The sequence below is a fragment of the Amblyomma mixtum genome, chromosome 10 (assembly GCF_055824585.1).
Source record: "Amblyomma mixtum isolate Tamu chromosome 10, ASM5582458v1, whole genome shotgun sequence".
NCBI classification, from domain to species: domain Eukaryota; kingdom Metazoa; phylum Arthropoda; class Arachnida; order Ixodida; family Ixodidae; genus Amblyomma; species Amblyomma mixtum.
Genome location: NC_143021.1, coordinates 116,401,514 through 116,406,598, shown reverse-complemented (window position 1 = coordinate 116,406,598; position 5,085 = coordinate 116,401,514). Strand labels below are relative to the sequence as shown.

Here is a 5,085-nt window from a genome sequence, read left to right as displayed (position 1 = left end):
AGACCACTCAGGAGACTCGTCCATGGCAGGAAGGCCACGACCACAATAGATGCCATGCTGCCCAACGTTACCGAAGAAGATAACGTCGACGTGACCGCCTACCTTCAACGCGCAGAAGATCGAAGACTTGCCCGATTACGGATCAAAGACCAGCAGCGGACCGACGCAAGACGCTACAATCTACGAAGACGCAATGCGGAATACAATCCAAGAGACAGAGATTGGGTTTGGACCCCATTCGCCGCCGCGCATTGAGTGAAAAGCTTTCGCACCGGTATTTCGGCCCGTACAAGTTTCTTCGTTGGCTGCGTGACCCGTACTATGATGTCTTCCCTTACGAAATGACTGCATCCCAGCGACGCCGCGTGCTATCAGAAGTTGTCCATGTCGCCCTTCTAAAACTGTGTTACGCGCGCTAAAGGACGCTGTGTTTCCGCACTCGGTGTTTGTTTTTGCACAATTCGTTTTATTTTGTAGTTTTAAGCATGTTTTAAAGCATCGCATCGCTATGTTTTCAAGCATCGAGGCGATGATTCTTTGAAAGGGGAGTATAGCCACGAATCTTTGTAGTGTTTGTTTATTATTCAAAGCTGTCGACAAGCCGCTATAACGGTTTGTTTGTGATGCATGACGCGACTGGGTTTATCTCGGTTGATCGCATCCAACCTGTTCCAGAATGTTCACGCAACTTTGCACGCTTTGTCTCGAAAGTTCGCTATCAGCTAAACATTGAGCACAGCCGAGAGTGGCGGGCATTTCGTTCTCCGACCATAGAGAAAGATATTGGTAAAGAGCGGACACTCGGCGAAATCTGGCCCCAGGAAATGACGCGCAATCCTCCTCCTCCACTAGATAATCTTCCAACTCCAGGATGGCGCCACCAGTCTCTAAACGCGCGCGCGCGCGCGGGCGGGTAGCCGGCGCGGCGGCTCAGACCCATCCGAGTGGCAGACAACGGAGCGTCGTGGGGGCTGTTTTGTGCGCGTGAAAGCGTGCGGCGTATTTGTTCGTGCGGGCAGACCGCAATTTTTTTCGTCTCTCTTGCCCTTCGACGCAGAACTCCTCCTGTTTATGACGGCGGCAAGGTGAGAAATGTTTATTTGTGGAAGTACGCTGTATTGCATGCAATTTAGGCGGCCGCGCCGGCCGCCGTTGCCTGTCTGCAGTTCGTGAAGCGGCGCGCTCGCTCTGTGGCCAGCCGGCGGTTGTTCACGGCATTCTTGCAGTTTGTGACAACGTCAAGGAAGGAATGTTTTGTTTTTGCAAAAGTACGCTACATTTCAAGCACTTTATGCAAAATTACGCTGCATTTCGAGCACTCTAGCTTAGTACGCCGGCGCAGTTGTGAAGGGCGCGCGCACGCTGTGTCATGCTACGCCGTGGCGGGAGCGGCGGGAGGAATGATGCTGCATGATGCAGCCTCGCCGGTCGGTGCGTAGAAACAACAAAAAAAAAAAAACCTGCCCACGGCCTGTGGCCCGACGCGCTGTGCCTAGCGGTTAGTTTTGCTTGGTTTCGCGCTTTCTCGGGACGTCACGTTTTTGTATGGCCCCCGACAATATGTAACTTCTTATGGGTGACATTTGTCAGTGTAAGGTTAAAATGTACTTTTTTGAAAGTGGGCGAACGGCGAAGACGACCGTTCCCGCGCAGCAAGTACGGGACCGTAGTTTTCAAGACTGGTGGAAAAAAAAGATGACGCACCAAAAGCTCAAACCTTACTCTTGTAGTACGTATGTATGTATGTAGTACGTGTGAAAGAGTCCGTTATCTGCGCTCGTGGAAACGCACATTTCGCCCGTGCATTGACAACACAGGGATGCGCTTTTGAAAACCGGCAAAAAAAGGCAACGCGTCGGGCTTTCTAAACTCTAAAGAGCTTGAAAACCAAGAACTGTTGCGCCGATAGTTTAATTTTCTATGCTTCTTAAAACATACGTTGCACCCGTGTATTTCTCAGTGCTCCTAACGCATTGTGTACTTCTGGTTCGTAGTCCGTGTTGTGGCCGTCTTTGTACGAAATATTCTCGAACAAACCGCGTACTCTGCTGTCCACCTAGGTTTTAGAAGGTAGACAATAACGTCGGGGAATGTAGAAATGCTTGCAAAAAGCTGATTGGTATCTGCCGTGTAGTAGGGTATGTGTATTGTACTTTGCGCAACGACGTTCAGCACGAGAGTTTCACAAAAACATGTTTACTCCGCTCGTAATTTCGTTCCCTCGCCGCTTTCGCACCTTTTCACTGTTTACAGAGTTACAATATAAGGTGACTGAGAATGACCATACTTGCGATTTTTTCAGGTGATGCCACCCGTCGGCAACACCTGCTGTGTGCCGTGGTGCCGCAACAGGATCACCTTGAGCAGGAGGCCAGGAACCATCTTCCGCATCCCACGGCTTTGTTTATGTTGCACAAAATAAATGTTCTCATTTCACTCAAAACCTGGTGTCTTTTGTGGAGTGCTAATATTTGGCAAAGGCTGTGATGCAGCTGCGTTCATGGCTGGTCAAAAGCATTCGAAATCAATTTAATTATACGCTGCCAACGGCGCAGCGGGGCGCGGCGTATGCTAATATTCAAACCGCGCGCCCCTGAAACCGGAACCGGAAGTCGTCCCTGGCAGCGAGGCGCAGCGCATGCAGCCATTCAAACTGCGCGCGTTGAAACCGAAACCGGATGTTATGAGACTCCACCCGCTTGGTGCGCTGCAGTCAAATGGGCCGCTGGGCCCTATGGGAGTGTCCGCTCTTTACCAATATCTTTCTCTATGCTCCGACCGCCGAGCACGCTTGTTGCTACGCCGCCGCCGCGTGATTCAGTTCCTTGTGGGCGAAAGTCAGCCCAAATAAAGTGCTTCGTTTGACAGCCATTTTTCGCTATTTTCCTGCATGCCGAATTGCATTCACCACTACGGGACATTATACCAAAGAAATTCTTAGTGCAGTGCACTCAGCGAAGAAGTATTCTTGAAAACAGCTAGCACAGGAAACGGGACGCAACAGGAGCGCTCCTGTTGTGTCCTCCTTCTGGGGTCCCGTTTCTTCCGCTAGTTGTATTCATGGGTAACCAGCAGGGCCAAATTCACGCCTGAATGAAGTAATCTTATTTCCCTGTACACGTGGAAACCTGAATTTTGCTGATGTCCTCGTTGACACAGTTATTTTCTCAAGTTATACTGAGTAACATCTTGCAGGCACTATGCTACGAGTGGTGTGGTTATCCAAACTGTACAGGTGATTGACAGAATATACTAGAGGGATGAAGTATAACATAGTTGCCAACATGCTGGTCAAATTGGATGAGCGAATAAACGGATTCTAGACTGACCTAAAGCTGATTCATGAAGGGAGCACAAACTTCATTTTTTACTGAAAAGTGGCAGGAAATAGTTGACGTTAGGTGAAAAGATAAGTAGAACAGAAAACTGGGCGAGTTGGTGAAGGTTCAACATTATGTACAGCGCGAAAAACTAAGACAGGGGAAGAAACACGCAAACAAACAAGCGCTGACTATCAACTGAAAATTTTATTAGGAAACTCGTGGTTATAAAGGCTTCAACCCTGCACGCGCAGGCGCACAAAGCCTGAAACAACAAAACAAAAAAAAACAGCAAAACCGAAACAGCAAACCAAACCACACGTGTGCATTAGCCTCATTGCACTGCCGCAGTACTATCAATATATTCCAATTCTACCTGGTGTAACGCCGCCGAAGGTTTTGCAACGCATGGAATGCGCGATGTGGCGATCAGATACGCCTCTACTATTTCCCGGCACTTCTGATCCCTGTGCCTGAAGACAACGTCAGCACGCCCCAAGTCAGGAGTACACACGCTGTCATTTTCCTTACTGCAGTCACGGCAGTGCAGAGCGAGATTAGAAGAAGCGGCAGACGTCCCCAGCGACCTCTCGTGTTCTCTCAGGCGAACGTTGAGGCACCTTCCAGTCTGCCCATAATAAATTTTCCCACATGATACGGGTATTCTGTACACAACGCCCATGTTGCACGGCACGGCCCTCGAAGAAGATATCAAGCTTCTAGCAACCAAAGTGTTCCGGTATGTGGACGACTACCTGGTGTTCATTAGAGAAGGGAGTGACATGAGAACCTCGGTAGACGTTTTAAAACTTTTTAAGGAAAAGGGACAAGGCTTGAAATTTACCTTTGAGTTGCCAGACAGTCGACATATACAGTTTCTAGACATCAATATGTTCTTTACGGAAGATCACGTGTGTTGGAAATATGCACCACGATCTCAGAAACCCCTTCTCAGCCACGAGTCTGGTCATTCGAGGCTTGTTAAAGATGGCATAGCAATGTCATGCCTTCGGTCATCGTTGAAGAAGTCCTGCCCACACTTGGTAGAGGAAAGCTTCTACGCACAGGTTTCTAGGCTCAAAGAGGCTGGCTTTCCGGTACAGAGCCTCGCGCGTCTGGCGGAGAGGCTCTTGGTGAAGATCAAAGGGGGTTGCCAAAAAGCCCAGGAAAGTTCCGACCACAGAAAGGTTGTTCCCATTCCATATCTGCATGGGGTCTCCCATCGTCTGAAGAAAGTCGCAGGCAGGTTTGGCATACAAGTGGTTTTTACTGCTGAAAATAAGGTTGGCAAGATTTGTGCCGCGGTCAGGAGAAGGATGGAAGAGTCGAGGCCCATTGCAGGAGCATGCGCTGTCAGACACGCCAACAGATACGTGCCGTGCAACATGGGCGTTGTGTACAGAATACCCGTATCATGTGGGAAAATTTATTATGGGCAGACTGGAAGGTGCCTCAACGTTCGCCTGAGAGAACACGAGAGGTCGCTGGGGACGTCTGCCGCTTCTTCTAATCTCGCTCTGCACTGCCGTGACTGCAGTAAGGAAAATGACAGCGTGTGTACTCCTGACTTGGGGCGTGCTGACGTTGTCTTCAGGCACAGGGATCAGAAGTGCCGGGAAATAGTAGAGGCGTATCTGATCGCCACATCGCGCATTCCATGCGTTGCAAAACCTTCGGTGGCGTTACACCAGGTAGAACTGGAATATATTGATAGTACTGCGGCAGTGCAATGAGGCTAATGCACACGTGTGGTTTGGTTTGCTGT

At 49.6% G+C, this 5,085-nt stretch overlaps 1 long non-coding RNA gene across 1 annotated transcript; it reads left to right on the top strand.

The window, feature by feature from the left end:
- The first annotated feature begins 764 nt into the window (after positions 1-764).
- On the top strand, positions 765-2,443 carry LOC149326739 (uncharacterized). Its single transcript, XR_016286024.1, has 2 exons — positions 765-1,085; positions 2,303-2,443. It is a non-coding gene; the product is annotated as an uncharacterized LOC149326739 (long non-coding RNA).
- Positions 2,444-5,085: the final 2,642 nt, after the last annotated feature.